This window comes from Syngnathoides biaculeatus, chromosome 5 (assembly GCF_019802595.1).
Source record: "Syngnathoides biaculeatus isolate LvHL_M chromosome 5, ASM1980259v1, whole genome shotgun sequence".
NCBI lineage: Eukaryota > Metazoa > Chordata > Actinopteri > Syngnathiformes > Syngnathidae > Syngnathoides > Syngnathoides biaculeatus.
The window spans coordinates 33,108,995-33,129,635 of record NC_084644.1 but is presented as its reverse complement, the minus strand read 5'-3'; the positions used below and the strand labels follow the sequence as shown (position 1 = coordinate 33,129,635).

At 42.6% G+C, this 20,641-nt stretch overlaps 1 protein-coding gene across 14 annotated transcripts in view; it reads left to right on the top strand.

Moving 5' to 3' along the window:
• Positions 1-20,368, top strand: part of LOC133500603 (uncharacterized) — a 48,599-nt gene extending 28,231 nt beyond the window's left edge. For 4 of the 14 annotated variants that reach the window (XR_009794971.1, XR_009794972.1, XR_009794968.1 and 1 more), the window contains one exon: positions 103-1,467. The gene's annotated coding sequence lies outside the window, so the exon portion shown is untranslated. Of the gene's footprint in view, positions 1-102; positions 1,477-19,582 lie in introns of those variants that run through there. The other 10 variants (XR_009794969.1, XR_009794970.1, XR_009794967.1 and 7 more) reach the window with 5 other exon arrangements.
• The last annotated feature ends 273 nt before the right edge of the window (positions 20,369-20,641 follow it).

The following is a 20,641-nucleotide window of genomic DNA, read 5'->3' as shown; positions in this document are numbered from 1 at the left end:
CTGGTGTTTGGGCACTTCTGTCACTCATTTGACCCGTTTTCCTTCTTCCATCCACATTCAATTGGAAGCATCAATGTTTCATACACCGCTCTTTCATTCCAGGAACAGACGGGGTCTCAGGAATGATGGAGACTCAACCTACATAGACACTAATGGAGTTCCCCGAGGTCTACTGGGCGAGTATAAACTGGCTGACCAAGTAGCAATGTGTTTTGAATCCATATTTTTTTTTTTATTACACCTAATAAAAATGTAGATAGGATCAATTATGTCTACTACAATGTGGAGAAACTGGGAAATTATACTAAAACTGGCTTTGTTGCCATCAAAGTGCCACTGACAACCAAATATACATTTTTAAATAGATGTTGTTATGCAATCTACATATAATCTCATTCACTTCAATGTCTATACAAAAAAAAAAATGAGTGGAGAGCGTGTCATTAATGCGCAAAGTTAGGGAAGTCTCATTCGACATCCCAGTGGCGGCCATATTGCCTGCAACATCATTTGCAGATGTCACACAGGGACAGTCTCCATTGAAAACATGCTGTGCCACCTACAAAGGGAAATGAACAAGAGATTTTAGGATTTTTTTGACGCCCCTTCTGAGACTGTAGCTCATTTTGAAGAAGAAAACATCTCAGAATTGAGTGAAGTGACCAGGGTGATATTACAGTATCGTTTCGAGCCATATTTAGATGATATCTGATCACTTCTAACAAGCAACAGACTTTCTGACTGACGGATGAGTAACGTGATGAAATATTCAAAATGACAGGCCTATAATTGTTCGATTTCCTAACTCTTTTACAAGTCTTGTGTTTGTAGCATACTCAGTAGGAGCCATGCTAGGTGAAGTAACTGCTTCAGGGGTGCCCAGACACCGGTGGATGGTGGAGGGGAGTGCTCCTTTCTCGTCCCTGCCAGCGGTGCGACAGCATGGGCCAGCCAGCCTCCCAGCCCGAACTTCCTCCGCGTCGGGGCTCACAGCGGCTAGTGGCAATATGACACGGAACTTTTGTTACATTCTGAGAAAAGGATGACGTCGTCCAACGCACACGGAGCTTTCTATTCATTCTGCCGCTTTTCGGACAAGTACACGGACACCACCGATCTTTTGTTATGTTCAGACAGAAGAATTACTTCATCAGACGCGGACAGAGCTTTTTATTATTGCTGCTTTCGGACAAGTTGTTCAAGTTGGAGTGGTGACTATACGTCGTTTGGCTAGTTAGTTTGTGCTGCATGCAATTAAACTGTCTTTGAACTTTATTTTGTTTTTGTTTTGTGTCGTATTGTATTGTGTGTGATTAAATTGTCTTAAACCCAATACAAGTGCTTTATGATATTTTGCTGGTTTGACCCAGCGGATTTATTCAAAATTATCACGTAACATGCTATAAACTGTGAGACAAACAGACCACCCCAAAGATTATTTTTTTAAGAGCTCTATACACACCTACCTGTCATTTAGAACCCACAAAGCTTTGGACCAGTGCAATCCATTATTCACGACGGAGCAAACGTGTGAAGAGTCATCCTCCCGAGTGTTCGAGCAAAATCCAGCAACACAACGAGATGGCATTTTGGCTAACATGATGAAAAAACAGGAAATTTTTTGCCGGTACAACAGGTATAAGCCAATATAAACACTCGACCCTGCTACTGCAAAAAACGTTACTTCCTGGTTCTTTCTCAACACAAAATCCTAGAAAGGTTTTCCCTGGCAGGAGATGAAAAAAACAATATATGGCAACATTCTGACTTGCTGTGAAAAAATGGATGGGTCCATTCTAGATTATTATTTTTGATTAAAAACATAAAATTTTGTGTTTTATGCGTCAGTGGCACTTTAAGGAACAATTGGCCTCAACATCAGTCAGGAATTTCCAGAACCGCATTGCGGCTGATATGCTCCTAGCTGAGAAGGGTTGTGTTTGTGCAATTTTTGGCAAACTTTGCTGTACCTTTATTCCGAACAATATAGCAGAGGATGGATCACTCTTGAGGACCAATGACAGCCTTCGCACCCCAAACCACAAGATGAAGGAGCACTCCAGAGTTAACACCTCCTTTACAACGGAGTGGTAGGACAAAACATTTGGTAAATATAAATCATTGGCATTTGCCGTTCTGGTTTCAAGAGCCGTTTTTACGGCTATTTTAACATTGTCTGGGTGTTGTTGCATCCCCTCCAATCGTGCATTGCTCAACTGGCTTATCTCAACTGCTATCTCTCCGACAAATTCTAAAATAAATGACATGTACCCTTTGGTTATTGGGCTACATCCTGGCGATGACGCAAATGTGCATGGATACTCTGATGAACTGGAACCCCCAAATCTCTCAAGAGAAGGATACTTACAAATTAGGAGAGTTCAACAAACTCGTCACACATATGAGAATGACAGTTGGCCTTTGGAACCTTCCATATTCGCTGATAAGTTAATGATTCAAAGGAATAAAGCCTTTAGGGAAGTTCCTTTTGATGATGTCTCTTATTTGCAAAAATAGGATAAAAAAGTGGGGAAATGTGAGATTTATTATAAGATTTATCACATATTTGTTGCAATGAAGAATATGCTTTTGCCTGCAATGAAGATTGCTTTGGTCAGCACATAAGTATTAATGAATTTAAGGTTGCGTAATGCAGAATGCTTGGGCTCGTGACGAAGACCTACTTTGCTGGTCTAACAGTAACAAAAGATAGTTTCCACCCTGCAAGCCAATCAAAGCCGGACTGCTTGGAATAAGATTATTGAAGACCTGTTGCAACTGTTTGCTGAACGTTTTACTTCATATGCATATTGTAATTTTCCACTTATATGCATACATGTAGTCACACAAACAAGTTTTGCGCTCCCCCCACCCTTGTAGATTGTAGCCCGAGGTAGGGACCTCCTAAATCTAATAAAAAGAGAGGGTTCGCGGAAGACTGCTTTACAGCATGGTCGAGAATTGTATGTTGCACTTCTTCATTCTCCTCAAAGCTTTGAGCAACAAACTTGGTGTCCTTCTCTCCTCATTCTTTAGGTGTTAATTGTTTAACAAATGTCACAAGTGGATTAACCTGACACCTACCCATCACTTCTTCGTTGACCTTGTTTCCTTCACCAATATATCCATTACGATCTGCACCAATCACAACCATCTCTCTGTATGGGATGCTCAGAACTACTTCCAGAATTTCTCTTTCAACTATAGGTTACATCCTACCTGTGGGGCATAACTGCTAATCACATTATACTTAAGACCCTCAATTTCAAATTTCAGCCTCCTCACTCCATCTGATATTCTTTTCACCTCCAAGACATTCTTAGCTAGCTCTTTAAAATAACCCCTGCTCCATTTCTCTTCCCATCTACTCCATGATAAAATAATTTAACCCCTGCTCCTAAACTTCGAGCCTTGCTACCTTTCCACCTGCTCTCTTGGATGCGCAATATATCAACCTTTCTCCAAATCATCATGACAATTAACTCCTGACCTTTTCCCGTCATAATCCCAACATTCAAAGTTCCTACACTCGGTTGTAGGCTTTGTGCATTCCTTGTCTTGTTCTGCCAATGAATCCACTTTCCTCCTCTTCTTTGTCTTCGGCCCGCAGTAGCTGAATTTCCACTGACGGCCTGCAGGTTAACGGTGCCGGGGGCGGGCGTTGTTAACTTGGGCCACGACCGATCCGGTATGGCATTCTTTAGATGAACGCTCATATTTGTATGGCACAGTTTTACGACAGATGCCCTTCCTGACGCAACCCTCTGCCTTTATCCGGGTTTGGGACCAGCCTACAGATTACACTGGTTTGTGGCCCCATAGGACTGCCTTCCCAGAAATAATGTATAATATGTATATTCTCTTCCTGTAAAGTTTCAAATTTTCTTAATATTCAAACCTTTGGATGTTAACTACTTCAACAATAATAATACAAAATATATTACTTGTGAGTTCAAAGAATGTAATGCATTTCATTCAAGTATAACATACTTGGACAAAAAAATGAAAATTAAAAAAAATTGTTTGAACCGATGAACAAAACGATACCCTTTATTTCACATTATACAGTGACATATTTTAATGTTGTGGTCATCTTTATCCTGTTTTCCCAATGTCTCTCAATCATGGCTTGGTTTTGCCTCAAAATTAAAGATATCTTGGACGGCTTTTATGCAATCCTCAACCAATTCATTGCGATATCTTTTTTGCTTGCTAGTAACAAAATACTGTATTTTTATTTGTTATCTGGTCCCGTAAAATGCAGCCCTATGGGGGCACAAACCAGTGCAATCTGTAGGCCGGTCCCAAGCTTGGATAAATGCAGAGGGTTGCGTCAGGAAGGGCATCCAGCGTAAAAACTGTGCCAAAAAATATGAGCGTTCATCTAAAGAATCCCATACCGGATCGGTCGTGGCCCGGGTTAACAACGCCCGCCCCCGACACTGCTAACCTGCAGGGTGTCGGTGGAAATTCAGCTACTGTGGGTCGAAGACAAAGAAGAGGAGGAAACCGGATCCATTGCCAGAAGACAAAGAGGAATGCACAGAGCCTACAAGTGAGTGTAGGGACTTTGAATGTTGGGACTATGACAGGAAAAGCTCAGGAGTTGGTTGACATGATGATTAGGAGAAAGGTTGATATTCTGTGCATCCAAGAGAGCAGGTGGAAAGGTAGTAAAGCTAGAAGTTTAGGAGCAGGGTTTAAATTATTCTACCACGGAGTAGATGTGAAGAGAAATGGAGTAGGGGTTATTTTAAAGGAAGAGCTGGCTAAGAATGTCTTGGAGGTGAAAAGAGTATCAGATCGAGTGATGAGACTAAAATTTGACATTGAGGGTGTTATGTATTATGTGGTTAGTGGCTATGCCCTACAGGTAGGATGAGACCTCGAGCTGAAAGAGAAATTCTGGAAGGAACTCGATGAAGTTCTCCTCCGACGGCCGCCCAGAAGCCTGTAGCCACCGCGATGTGAGTGTGACGCGGTGATGAATATGCTGCCAGGCGCGATGTGGGCTCGGCTGGGGGAGGAGTCAATGGATGCCGTGACATGAGAATTGGTCACCAGCGCGTCTATCAAAACCGCGATGTGAGCATGGTCAGGCGGCGGGTCTGTTCCCACTGTCACGTGAGCTTGCAGTGCATTCGTTGATACAGCAACGTGGGATGGCGTGGTGGCGGATCCGTTCCCATGGCGACGTGAACAAGAGTAGGCAGAGAGTCAGTTGAAACTGCCACGTGGGCGTGTCTCGGGAGTGGGTCAGTTCCAACTGCCGCGTGAGCATGAGTCAGAAATGAGTCAGATGAAACCACGGTGTGGGCATAAGTCATTAACGAGTCCGTCAAAACTGTAAAGTGGGCGTGTCGACGTGGCGGATCCGTTCCCACTGCAATGTGCGCTTGGCTTGGTAGTGGATCCGTTGCCACTGCGCCGTGGTCAAAAGTCAGTGACGAGTCCGTCGCAGTTCCGAAGTCAGCGTTGCTCGGCTGGTTCTCTAATCCTTGCCGGACCTGTGCCAATTCGGCGCTCTGCCCCTCTATGTCTGCCCTCATTTTGTGGCAGAACACCTCGTGATTTGATGGCCCCCCTTCCTCTGGGCTGGAAGCTTCGCCACCAGCTGCAGGTCTGCCGGTTTCACCACTGCCGGCGAGGAGTGGGAGGACAAGACGGTGTCTTAGTTGCCGCACAGTGGGATGCACAAGGGTAGGTAGATGGCCAAGCAGGTTCCCACAAATAGATTGGGGAACTCGCACCTACCGGGCGAAGACGGTCGGGTGCTGGAAACGCGGGGAAGTGAAGCGAAGTGACTGGGATTGAAGATCGGGCGAAGAGACTCGTCGTCGAAGTAATCTAAATCGGCAGCTGGTCATATAAGTCAAGGTCCTCCTGATAGTCCGAAAAATCAGAGTCCAAAAGAATATGCGGTGCTGGACGGGTCGTGGCCGGGACGTATTCATAGCTCGCCGGCGGAGCGTATGACACGGAAGTGGAGGACATCATGGAGCCTACCCGGATCGGACAGGCTTGGTCCTCCGGCAGTCGGTCTACCTTGCATCGGTCCCGGTGATGCCGGGTGTTTCCTGCTGGGTCCTGTTTTCGCCAGATCGTTCACGACCCATCAGAACGGAGGTAGGACCCAAATGCAGGAGTACACGGGAGACGCAGAGGTAATTCGGGATAAACGTTTATTATTCAATGGCCGGGGATCGGGCAGGCAGTAAGGAGCAGCAGCGGTAGTTGAGACGTCGGGCGTAGAGAGCAGGTCAGCGGGCAGGCAGGAGTCGGTACACGGGAGAACGATCAAAGCAGGGAGGAGTATCAAGGGAGTCAGGCTTACGGGGTCGGTCAGAGAACAGGCGAAGGTCGGTACACACGGGTTGTCGATCAGGGATACGGGAGTGCTGGAACAGGGCATGAACCTCAACGATCTGGCAGAGGACAAGTCATCACCGGGTCCTATAAGTACCGGGCGTAATCAGCCGAAACAAGGTGCAGGAGTGTGCCAACTAGTTGGCTAGCCACGCCCAGCATGGGCAGGATGCCAAGAGCATGATCGATTATATTTTGTGCAGACGATGTAATCTGAAGGAGGTTACTGACTGTAAAGTAGTAGTCTGGGAGAGTGTAGCTCGACAGCATAGGATGGTGGTATGTAGGATGACTCTGGTGGTGGGTTGGAAGATTAAGAAGACAAAGGTAGAGCAGAGAACAATGTGGTGGAAGTTGAGAAGGGAAGAATGTTGCGCGGCCTTTCGGAAAGAGATAAGACAAGCTCTCGATGGACAGCAGAAGCTCCCGGAAGACTGGACTACAACAGCCGAGGTGATCAGAGGGACTGGCAGGAGAGTACTTGGTGTATCTTCTGGTAGGAAAGGGAAAAAAAGACTTGGTGGTGGAACCCCAAAATACAAGAAGCCAGACAAGGAAAGAGATTCGAGAAGAATAAGTGAGACACAGAGAAGACTGAGGAGTCACGAAAGGAATACATTGAGATGCGACATAGGGCAAAGGCTAAACAAGAGGCATATGATGACATTTACACAAGGTTGGACACGAAAGAAGGAGAAAAGGATCTCTACAGGTTGGCCAGACAGAGGGAGAGAGATGGGAAGGATGTGCAGCAGGTAAGAGTGATTAAGGATAGAGATGGAAATGTGTTGACTGGTGCCAGTAGTGTGCTTAATAGATGGAGAGAATATTTAGAGAAGTTGATGAATGAAAAAAATGGGAGAGAAGGAAGAGTAGAAGAGGCAAGTGTGAAGGACCAAGAAGTGGCAATGATTAGTAAGGGGGAAGTCAGAAAGGCACTACAAAGGATGGAAAATGGAAAGGCAGTTGGTCCTGATGACATACTGGTGGAGGTATGGCAGCAATTTGGAGAGATGGCTGTGGAATTTTTGACCAACTTATTCGACAGAATACTTGCGGGCGAAAAGATGTCTGACGAATGGAGGAAAAGTGTACTCGTTCCCATTTTTAAGAACAAAGGCAATGTTCAGAGCTATGGGAATTATAGAGGAATAAAGTTGATGAGCCACACAATGAAGTTATGAGAAAGAGTAGTGGAGGCTAGACACAGGACAGAAGTAAGCACTGCGAGCAACAGTATGGTTCCATGCCTAGAAAGAGTACCACAGATGCATTATTAGCCTTGAGGATGCTAGTGGAAAAGTATAGAGAAGCTCAGAAGGAGCTACATTGTGTCTTTGACAAAGCCTATGACAGAGTACCAAGAGAGGAACTGTGGTACTGCATGCGTAAGTCTGGTGTGGCAGAGAAATATGTTATAACAGTACAGGGCATGTATGATGGCAGCAGAACAATGGTGAGGTGTGCCGTTGTTGTGTCAGAAGAATTTAAGGTGGAAGTGGGACTGCATCAGGGATCAGCTCTGAGACCCTTCCTGTTTGCAGGAGTAATGGATAGGCTGACAGACGAGGGTAGACTGTAATCCCCTTGGACCATGATGTTCGCAGATGATATTGTGATATGCAGTGAAAGCAGGGAGCAGGCAGAGGAACAATTAGAAAGATGGAGACACGCACTGGAAAGGAGAGGAATGAAGATTAGCCGAAGTAAAACAGAATATATGTGCGTGAATGAGAGGGGTGGAGGGGGAAGAGTGGGGCTTCAGGGAGAAGAGATAGCACGGGTGGACGACTTCAAATATTTAGGGTCAACAATCCAGAGCAATGATGAGTATGGTAAGGAAGTGAAGAAACGGGTCCAAGCAAGTTGGAACAGCTGGCGGAAGGTGTCTGGTGTGTTATGTGACAGAAGAGTCTCTGCTTGGATGAAGGGCAAAGTTTATAAAACAGTGGTGAGGCCGGCCTTGATGTACGGATTAGAGATGGTGGCCTTGAAGAAAGAACAGGAAGCAGAACTTGAGGTCGCAGAAATGAAGATGTTGAGGTTCTCGCTCGGAGTGAGTAGGTTGGATAAAATTAGAAATGAGCTCATTTGAGGGACAGCTAAAGTTGGATGTTTTGGAGATAAGATTCGAGAGAGAAAACTTCGATAGTTTGGACATGTTCAGAGGCGAGAGAGTGAGCATATTGGTAGAAGGGTGCCGAGGATGAATCTGCCAGGCAAAAGAGTGAGAGGAAGACCAAAGAAAAGGTTGATGGATGATGTGAGGGAGGACATGATGGCAGTTGGGGTTCGAGGGGAAGATGCAGGAGATAGGCTCCGATGGAAAAAGATGACACGCTGTGGCGACCCCTAACTGGACAAGCCGAAAGGAAAAGAAGATCTGGTCCCATCACAGTGTCCGGTATAAATCCCAATCATAAAACTTCAAATTTTAAGGGAATCATGACTTTCATAATTTTATCCATAATTTGTCTAATGTTCTTCCAGTCTTTTGAAATGATTGGAAAGTCCCAGAACACATGAAAATGTGTTGCCTTATTCTCTCCACAAGATGTCTAGCAGGAGGTACTTGCTCTCGTCAAGATCCTCTGAGCTGGAACTCTCAGAAAAAAATGTAACTACATTTTTCTCACCAAATTCTCCCCAGAATAAAGCAGATGTGCTTTTCCACTGATTGAGGATTATTTTTTTTCCCAAGTTTCGACTTGCAATCTAATGTTACTTTCCTTTTCCCACTTCTCTTTTATATAGATGGAATCCTCACCTTATAATTCCTGTATTTTTCCATACATTTTAGATATGTTTACACCTCCTGGTACCTCCTTATCTATGATTTCTGATATCGTTTCAAAAATCACCATTTTCGATACAAGTTGTCAGGTTTACCAATTAAACACATTAAACGGGGAAAAAAAGGAAGCAAAAATACCAGTTCAGGTTTGACAGCTTGCGAGGAGACAGGAGAGAAACTGTCTCGTTCAGTTCACCACTACACTCTCTGATTATCCTCTCCTCAGCACCTCTATTCATTTGGTTTTAAACGCCCCTTATTTTCTTGGATGTTACAAAAAGGAGACGGGGAAGCAAAACATGGTTGGAAACAAAGTATACTTGTTTGTTCATGTATGTGTGCTTGTGTGTGGCAGATTGCTGAGTAAATGTGTGGTCAAGTTTGTAATCATTTCTTTAACAGACAACGGGTACTCCTGGTTGTAACAGTTCTGATGATTAGATGTTCTTTGTCTTGTGCTATCTGCTGTTCAGCTGCTGCCATGTTATCTCGAGCAGATCAAAGCATTTCTTTATTGGAAGCAGATGTATGATAATTATATTCACAATTATTCCTACATTTCCCCCCTGTTTATCCTACATTTGCTACTACGTTATCTAGAGCAGAGCAAAGCATTTTTCATTGCAGGCAGACAGTTTCTTAATTCGAGCAGAGCAAAGCATTCTTTAAGCAGGTAGAAACAGTTTTTTTTAATTGGAGCAGATTATAGCATTCTTCATTACAGGCAGAAACAGCTTTTTTTTTTTTTTTTAGCAGAGCAGAGCAAAGTTACACTCAGAGGAAAATATAGCACTAATCACTTGTAATCTTCTGGATCAGAGAAAAGGTCTGGAAGAGAAGTCATAATGTCATTATCGTGGTTCAACAATATCACTGTCATTAATCTGTTGTGCTAACAGTGGATATATTTTTGCCAATTTTAAATATGTCGGGCCAATAGCAGTGGTTATAAGTTGGTTAAATGATGCCCATAACACAGCTATAGAAACTAAGACAGAGAACACCAAGTTGTTAGATTTCCCAAACTTTTTTTACCACCAGCCTGGAGCATGTTGACCACTATGCAGTTCTGGAAATCCATGAGTGAGGTTGCATCTAGTTGTTCTCATCTGGCAATAAAGCCTGCTTCTGTATAGTTACCTAGTTTCTGTACATTGTAATGTATGTAGTTGATTCTGTCAATGTTTTTATTTGGGGTCGTCCATAACAAGATGGATTCCGATCATGCAGCAATCTGGTTAGCCAATTTATACTCATTTGGTAAGCCTCGTTGGATGCCAATTACATCAATGTAGGTCGGATCACCATCTTTCCAAGCGGACGTTCACTTCTGGGAGAAACTGAGGGGAGGTCCAAAGATGGACGCAGCCAATTGTATATACTCTGCTGCGGATGGAAACACAGTCACAGATGAGAGCAGTGTTTGTTTGAGTGTTCAATTAGACCCCGCCAAGGAATGAAAATAGTGCTTAACTGATTCATTGTGAGACACACATGGAGTTTTCCCTTCATGCCTCGGTTACTGCCGCTAGTTATTTATCAATGTTATTTGAAATGAGGTTGCACCTCTTTATCTTATGTGTGGTAGGCATAGTTGACTGAGTATAATTATCGGTTTTGTTATGCGATTTTGTCAGCTTTACAGGTGCCCAAAGGAACCATATGAACAAAAATCTCTTTACAGCTGTCAACGTTGCAGCCCAACATGCTATCATATTATTTCGCCATTTTGGAGTCATGTTGGCCAAGTCCCCCATACATGAGTCAGGTGTCTCTTAAATCTTCACCAGACTTTAGGTATTTTCAGATACTATAAATCTGCACCCACCTTATGCTGGGCTTTGCTCACCTTCCTCTTTGAGTGACTCAGCTTAGACAACCTTTTTACAGTGTGTAAGGTGCAGCCACATGTTTCTTTCTGCTATTTTGTCCATGTCATTCAGCTCCTCCTCAGTCTACGCCAATGTTTAGGTAGAAATGCATGTACAGTAGTTAATTTTTTTTTTTCAATCTGATAATGTAGTGGTGCACACGTGCAGGCAGCATTGGATTGATTACCGCACAGTGATGGTGTCGATATCTGACCTGCAACTGGCTAACGACTAGTTCGAGGTGTTGTCTGCCTTCGCCTGAAGTTAGCTGGGATAGGATTCTTTGGAATATCTAGGGAGTCTGGTGGGTTTCTATTTTGTAAGACATTCAACTGTCTTCCCAGTAATTCCTTTTCTCTTTTTACTTCTATATTTCCTGTCAAAGAGGGAACTAAGACCAGTCCTAGTTTCAGCAAGCCATCTCTTCCCAACAAACGTATGGGGCAAATTGGGAGCATTGGTTGTAACATTTTTGATGAGAAGATGGCTGCTCCAGTCATGGGGTGGTGGGTGTTTTGTTTTAAGGGCAGTCACATGAAATGTGACCTTTTTCTCCACAACACCGGCAAATAATCAATTTCGCGTCCCCTCCACATTAATCTTCACCTCCCCTTCCTCGTCTGCGGCCATGATTGTTAAATGTTCCGCACAAAGCTCCATAAATTTCTCCTTCCCCTGTCAGAAATGTGTCAACTTACTTTTCATTATTTTGTGGCATTCTTTCTGCGTGTAGTGCTTGGTTAACATATTGTTCCAGGCTGCCAGTTGGTTTGTCAACCCAATGTTTTTCAATCCATTGTTTTGTAGGATTATTTGAATTCACATGAAGAGCATTTTTTAGTTGCTCCTGAGACACACACCCTGGAGTGTGATCTTCAGGAATGCCACTGTTTGCTTTAAAACATGCAGTTGTTCTGATTCTATATCCTTGAAATGGTTCATTGTTGGTTTGTTTTGCTCTTCCAACGGCAGTATAGTTTTCTCTTTGTCTAAATCTCGCCGAAGTGTGCTCTATTATCCCTTGACTTCAATGATTAAGTTCCCTGCTGCTGTGAGAAAGTACTTTGTTTTTATCTTTTGGATTCCAATCTCCCCTGATGCTATGCCAATCTCCCTTCATTGCTGTCATCCAAATTTGTTGAACTTCCACACCATTTAAGTGGTAAGACTTTCTCAAGTCTTTCATTCCATTTTTTCCCCCATGTTTGTGTGTTTCTTATTTTATCCTGCAGGTTAATAATATATTTGTGTGTGTGTGTTGAGGTGGCTTGCAAAGCCATATTGTGTTATCCACAAATTTGTTTTATTTTAGAAGGACATTGGTTTCTAAAAACGTCTAGTCCTTAGACGTTAATTTTTGTTTCAGATGTTCTGTATCAACTATTTTGCGATTTGTTTTTCCCCTGTTGGAGTCAGTGGTTTACCTAGGATGACTATACTGACTTCCCCCTGAACACGATGACAATTATTTTCTGTTTGAGGTAATTCTCAAGCTTCTACCACAAGTAGTGGAGAATTGTTACCTCTGCATCTTCAAACAGTTGTCACTCAATTTCCTGTACAAATGAAGTAGCGAACCTCCACTCATACTTTTACACATACACACATTCCACAGAACTCAAGTACATACAGGACACACATTGCGCTTTTCTCTGTTATATAGACTAATTTGTCTACTTAATAGGGACTAGTATTTAAGGTTTGGTTCTGCCGCAGTCGCCCAGACGCGCAAATCCACTCATTTCTCATGAGTGGGGGTTTCCTGCTCACCAGAGATGTCTTTATTTCCTTCGTCTTCTCGTTAATGCTCAGTCTCCAGACACAAAGCCGAGGCCCAGTCCTAGAAAGGTTCTCAAGTACCGTGGCCACGGTCTTTGCATGGACATCAACTCCGCCCCTGGAAAAATCTTGAGATCCGGCTCGAAGGACCAAGTAAATGTCTGGTTTACCAATTCGATATTCATTAAACAGAACAAAAAGGAATTAAAGACACCAGTTCATGTTTGACAGCTCGCGAGGAGAGAGGAGAGAAATTGTCTCGTATAATTGACCCCTCCGTACAGGGCACTTAACCACGCCTCCTGAAGTTACGTCACGCCACATGCGCTGACGTAAGACAAACAGTAAAAATGGCAAATACAATACAATACATTCTGAACTGAGACAGACTCCATGCTTCTGATTTCATTCAAATCAACGATATATTATAGATTCTAAATACAATCCATTCTTAACTGAGAGAGACGCCATGCTTCTGATTTCATTCAATCATTCACACGTAGCAATGTTATGCTAGCGGAGAACGTCTCATTCATTTATACGAGACGTGTATTAAAAATCAAATTTAGGGCATATCTTAGTGCAAACACAGTCTGGTTAAGCTTCGGCCGCGAGCCAGCAAGAAATCAATACGTTTGTGCACTCCAATCATCGCTAAATATCGCTCAACAAAGAATAAGTGTGTCAATCGTTCACACGTAGCGGTGTTATGCTAGCGGAGAACGTCTCATTCATTTATACGAGATGTGTATTAAAAATCAAATTTAGGGCATATCTTCGTGCAAACAGTCTGGTTAAGCTTCGGCCGCGAGCCAGCAAGAAATCGATACGTTTGTGCAGTCCGATCATCGCTAAATATCGCTCAACAAAGAAAAAGTGTGTCAATCGTTCACACGTAGCGGTGTTATGCTAGCGGAGAACACTCTCATTCATTTATATGAGACGTGTATTAAAAATCAAATTTAGGGCATATCTTCGTGCAAACACAGTCTGGTTAAGCTTCGGCCGCGAGCCAGCAAGAAATCAATATGTTTGTGCAGTCCGATCATCGCTAAATATCGCTCAACAAAGAATAAGTGTGTCAATCGTTCACACGTAGCGGTGTTATGCTAGCGGAGAACGTCTCATTCATTTATACGAGACATGTATTGAAAATCAAATATAGGGCATACCTTCGTGCAAACACAGTCTGGTTAAGCTTCGGCCGCGAGCCAGCAAGAAATCAATATGTTTGTGCAGTCCGATCATCGCTAAATATCGCTCAACAAAGAATAAGTGTGTCAATCGTTCACACGTAGCGGTGTTATGCTAGCGGAGAACGTCTCATTCATTTATACGAGACATGTATTGAAAATCAAATATAGGGCATACCTTCGTGCAAACATGTGTGTTCCGGTTGATATTAGATGGATTTAGTTGATGATGTGGTCTTCCACAAAGTTTGATCCATCGAAGGCATTTTTCGTACTGGGTCTTCGGTTTTGGAAAGGGTACGAATGGAACTCCACCAACTAGCCTTTCAGGATACCTGTTGTCACTATTACAAAGTCCGTGACTACACCTCTTAACCATATTTTTTGTTAAATAACCCAAATACGCGATAAAACGCTAACTAAACCTATACTGGACCATGCAATGTTGTCTGAGAAAATGGCGGGAGCAAAAACGGGCTTTGGTTTATGCAGATCTCTGGCCTCTGATTGGTCAGTGACGCGGATTGCACAATATCCACGGAGGGGTCAATTCTCCACTGCGCTCTCTGATTATCCTCTCCTCAGAAACTCTATTTATTTGGTTTCAAAATCCCTTATTTAGATGGATGTTACAAAAAGGAGACAGGCGAAAAAAATCATAGTTGGAAACAAAATGTACTTGTTTGTTCGTGTGTGTGTGCATGTGTGGAAGATTGCGGAGTACATGTTTGGTCATCATTTCTTTAACAGACAACAGGTGCTCCTGGTTCTAACAATTCTGATGATTAGATGTTTTTGTTCTTGTGCTATCTCCTGCTAAGCGGCTGCCATGTTATCAAGAGGAGAGCAAAGGATTTCTTTATTGGAAGCAGATGTATGATAATTATATTCACAATTCTTCCTACATTTAAAAAGGAAAACAATGGATTACGGAAGAATCTGGCTGGCCTACGTTGCCATTCTCTCCAGCCATCTCTGTGAGACTAGCTCTTTTTAATATCAGGTCATTGGGTAACAAATCAAAGTTGATCAATGATCAATCATCATTACAACCTATGGTCTGGACTTTTTGTTAATAAATTAAACATGGTTAACAGAAAGTAGTTATACCATTTTAATACCATTTTAAATTAGGCAACACCAATAGATTTTAATTTTATGAACAAGTGTCGTACAGGGAAAAAAGGTGGTGGTATTGCAGTTATTTTTAAATCATTATTTCAATGTAAAGAAATTACACTGGGTAATTTTAGCTCTTTTGAATATCTGTGTTTTTTAATTAAGGGTGACCCAAAGGTTATCATTTTAATAATTTATAGAGCTCCAAGATACAATGGAAAATTTATGGAGTATTTTTCAGAACTGCTGTTAGTTATTTGTACAACTATTTTTTTCAGAACAGGGGACTTTAACATTCATGTTGACAATAACATGGAAAAAACATCGAAAGAACTTTCTGGAATACTAGACACATTTGACACCTCTCAACATATTAAGAGTCCAACTCACACTCAAGGTCACACCTTAGACCTGGTCATCTCTAAGGATGTTGAAATTCTCTCGATTGATATTAAGGATATGGCTATTTCTGACCATTTTTGTGTAATTTTTGAATTACAGATTCTTCCAAAAGTTCAGACAACCAAAAGGAAAAGTTACATCAATGAGAGTACTGCCACTACGTTTAATGGAGACTGTGGCTGTGCCACAGACTGTGAATGCTGAGACAGTTGATGAGCTTTTGGACAATTTCACCTCAAAAATCACAAAAGCCATGAATGCTGTCGCTCCTGTTCAAACTAAGACCTAGAACACTGTGGAGGAGCACAATGATGGTCAAGAGATTTAAATCGGAGTGGAGGAAAGAGGAGAGCATGTGAAGAAAAACTAAACTCCAAATTGACTATGACCTCTACAGACAGTGTCTTTGTTATTTTAACCAAGAGTTAGATCTAGACAGCAACACATTTCTGAAATCATCAGTAAGAACCTCAAGAATACGCTCTATTTGCTGTGGTTGATGAGTTTACAATCCCCCCCAGAATCAGATAGATCCAGAACTCGTAACAGCTAACAAATGCAATGAGTTTGCCTGTGATTTTGGTGAAAAAATATAATCGATCAGGGCAAATGTCAGCATAAATGAGCAAAAAGATAGAATGATCTCACATCTGAACCCACCCAGAGAAAACTCTTAACTTGTCAGAATTTGATACAGTTGACCAAAAAACTATAGAGCAAACTGTTCAGCAGTTTAAACCATCAACTAACTGTCCCGACTCAATACCATCTGACTTTTCAAAACTATTGTGAAGTCAGTCCTACCTTATTTCTAGCAAATAATCAATTGCTCACTTCAGTCTGGCGAGTTTCCCAAAGCTCTATAAGTAGTTGCTGTTAAGTCTCATCTAAAACACAGACCACTGACGATTCCATGTTAGCAAGCTATAGACCAATCTCAAATCTCCCGTTCAGAGTTTGAGTTTCCCTAAGCTCTCAAAGTACCTTCAGTTAAGCCTCTTCTAAAAATAAAAAATAAAAAAAAAGAGCACTGGATGCTCACTTCAGTCTGGCAAGTTTCCCAAAGCTCTCAAAGTAGCTGATGTTAAGCCCCTTCTAAAAAAAAGCACTGGATGATTCCATGTTAGCAAGCTATAGACCCATCTGATATCTCCTGTTCATAGCTAAGATTCTTGAGAAAGTTATTTTTAATCAACTCAGCAATTTCTTGAATTTAAATGGACTTTTTGACAAATTTCAATCAGGTTTCCAAACTCATCACAGTACAGAATCTGCTCTTATCAAAGTGCTAAATGATATATGGTTGAATACTGAGTCAGGAAAGGTGTCAATTTTGATCTTGTTGGATCTCAGCACGGCTTTTGATATGGTAGATCACATTATACTGCTAAACAGGTTGGAAACGTGGGTAGGACTAAATGGAATGGTCCACAAATGGTTTAGGTCCTACCTGGAGGAAAGGAGCTAATTTGTGACCATTGGAGGCGCTCAGTCTCAGTGAATGGCAATGAACTATGGGGTCCCTCAAGGGTCAGTTCTTGGACCTCCCCTGTTCAGCCTGTATATGCTACACTTGGGTCAAATTCCTCAAAACTTTAATTTTGACTACCATAACAATGCAGATGACAGTTATATTTTGCAGTGTCTCCAGATGACTACAGTTCAATTGAGGCATTGTGCCACTGTCTAAATCAGATAAATACTGGACGAGCAAAACTTCTCTTCAACTAAATCACAACAAAACTAAGACAATTATTTTTGGTTTTTATCATTTACTGCCTTAGTTGTTGGAAAAACACTATTTCATTTCCGACAAGTGGTGTCGGAAGTTGTTTTCGTCATTACCTCCAGGGTACACTGTGGTGAGATTTCTGGCCGAATGACACATACTAGTGGCCTGGGGCCGATGCAGGTCTTGCAACATTCCTTTACCATGTCAGCTGCTTTCTCCATTAATAATAACTACTTGTTTCTTATTTGTGAAATACTTGTCACTGCCAAAAAATTTTCATCACGCTTTTTTGATTCAAATACTTCAACTCCCTCCATATGGAGTCTTTTGTATGGCATTCAGGTTTGGGGTAGCATTAAATTGGCAAATGGTGAGAAGAAAATGGGGATTTCCTTTGGCACAAGTCCATAGATGGAATACACAGCAAGATGTGGTAGAAGGCTTGAAAGCTGGGGGAATAATTGAACCTTTAGTTAAATTTACCTGCATTGTAAGGCCTGTTTCTGTCTTAAAGGGCCACTGTAATTAAATGCATGATTTTTAGTACGTTATTAATGAAAAAACAGCAGCCGACATGGACCCATGCATTTTTTTTTCCCACCACAAAACTTGATTTTGATGTATACAGCTTTTTGTAACTCCCACCATCCTCTCAAGGGATTTGTTTTCGAGAAGAAGCAGGAAGTGACGTACATGGCAGGACCGCCCTCAAGTGCACTCATTTGTTTCTATTAGTTTTACCTCCAGGAAGGTAGCTCGTTGTTCCTTCGTGTTAGCCAAAATGCCGGGTCGTTGCATTGCTGGATATTGCTTGAACACTCAGGAGGATGGATTTACCCTTCATAAGTTTGCAAGAGACCTGGTTCGTCGTGAAAAATGGATTGCACGGGTGCAGAGGACGAGAGCTTCGTGGGTTCCAAATGACAGGTAGATGTGTATAGAGCTACTAAAAAATAATAGTTTGGGGCGGACCACGTAATCAGTCTCTCATAACGTAACAAAAGATCCGCGTACGTATGACACGCGTGCTAAATGTGTTGATGTGCACGTCAGACAGCGTCGGGCTCGCTGGCGAGGCAGCTCTGAAGAATGCTGCCGACAATGGTTCACTCAGCGGCGTGCGACGACAACGCCGTAAAGCGTCCCAGTTCGACAGTGTTGTTCATCGTGGACGGCGGCGGTTATGAACAACACCCTAAATCAGCCCGGCTGATAAGCCACCTCGGCGTCGATAATGAGGCACACCGGCCGAGGCGCCGCATCCGCTGGTCACGGCTTCAGCGCGTCAGGCTCGCAGACGGCGGCAGCTTTGAAGAACACTGCCGACAATGCAGCCACTCCGGCCGGCTGCGATGAGCCGCGATGGCTCATCTCCTCCGGGGAAGGGGTTTGGCCGTGATCGCATATCATCTGAATATCTTTCGAAACAATAGCGTAATATTGCCCCGGTAACTTACCTCGGTTGTGTGATGTTCTCTTCTTCGAAAAGAGCTTCCATGTCAGAAGGGGCGTGTTCGTCTCCCAAAGTAGGGTCGACCGCGTGTTTTCATTGGCGAATGTCCGGGTGACATCATGGACGGGATGCAGCCAATATGGTGACCACTTGGATGTCATAGAATGACACCTCTGCAACTTTGCGCATGGATGATGTGCTCCCCGCTCGTATTTATTTTTTTGTATCGACATTGAAGTGAAAAATTTTATATGTATTTTTCATTACAATATCTATTTTAGAATATTTATAGGGATGACACTTGACCTTTACCCAAGGTCATTAAGAGTTTGTGATGCCGAGAGTATGATGATGTGGTTAGGATTGGGGTCCATCTGTTACCAGCCAGCCTCTGGCAGTTGACAGGCAGGGTTTGTGTGTGTGTGTGTGTGGGGGGGGGGTTAAATACAATGACCAATTCACAAAGATCTACCCACTACAAAGATGCAAAACATATATTTATTTTAAAGTATATTGAGAATTCTTTATGTGTAAATGTATGTTTGTGTCCCTTGCATAACCGCATGACCCAATATCGCGCAACACAACATTATTAACTATGAACATTATTTGAGTTCACCATGATCACTAAATACCATACAAAAGAAAATGCATACCTGGGCTGTGTCATTCACGTCAGCAGATTCGTTCAATTGCAGTGAGAAACATACAATCTCCGATGTCCTTTCACATTTACTTTAAGTTCTCAGTCATGGTTTCACAGCGCTGTGTACTCATTGACAGCTGCAGAGCTTTTATTGAAGATAATATTTCTGCCTTATTTTTAAAAAATCAGAACAATGAGTCAGCTACTTCAATGTGTGTTTCTTTCAGCTTGTCCCTTTCAGGGTCGCCACAGACGCATATATATGTTTGGCACAATTTTTACGCCGGATGACCTTCCTGACGCAACCCTTCTCAGGGGAGTGGAGGCCCCAGTGGGATACAAACCCACAACCCCTGGTTTACCAAACCAGTCCAATAACCACTGAGCTACGAGGCCTCTTAAGAGTCAGCTACTTCAAATGAATGCCTTTTTTACCATCTCTCCATCTCGGAAGGACTTCTTATTAACAATGTTGTGACTAACCCGGAACGATGCTTTGGTTATGTTGTGTGAAAAGTGACTGCTGTCGACCAATTAGGATTTTAGTTCATTCACATTTCTCATTCTCAGCTCAGTTTTCGGCGGAAAGTCAGTGTCGTATTTACCATGAACAGTTCGAAAATGCCGCTACACTTTTCACTACACCAGCAGATGAGCCAAACATGCTTCGAAAATGACATTGTGAAAAAAAAGTCCGCCTCCTATCCTGTATGAAAGTGATACATTTTTGTCTTCTTCTTTGGTCCAGCATCCATACTCATCTTTGGTAAGATTTCTTTACCTTATGAAAAAAGCGAGGGCTTAAAATAGGGGAGAACTCTGTGACTAGCATGTTTTACTGTACTAAGAGCCATAGTTGAGACATGTGTGGTATGCTAAACGTCATAAACATACGCCTGATGTCTTTTTTTCTTTTCCGGCATGCCAATGTGATCGACCAAAACAGTGCATGTGCACATCGCCGTAAATACGAGCCGGCAAGTGTTGCATGCTAAGAGCCAATAAAATGAATATAACTGCGAGTCGATGCTCTGTGTTATTATTATTATTACTACTCCCGCCATTGAGCAAGCATGTCTCTCCCTTGTAAAACACCTTCACTCTCGCTGGGAAAGGAGTTAGAAACCGAATATTGTTCTCCTTAAGCACCCTCTTTGCCTCCAGGTACTCGCGGTGCTTCTTGAATACATGAGGTGCATAATCAGGGTCCACAAACACTTTTTTACCTTGATGTAAAAGTCTTCTCTTTTGCCATACTTGTTTCAGGAGTTCCTCTTTAGTTTTGC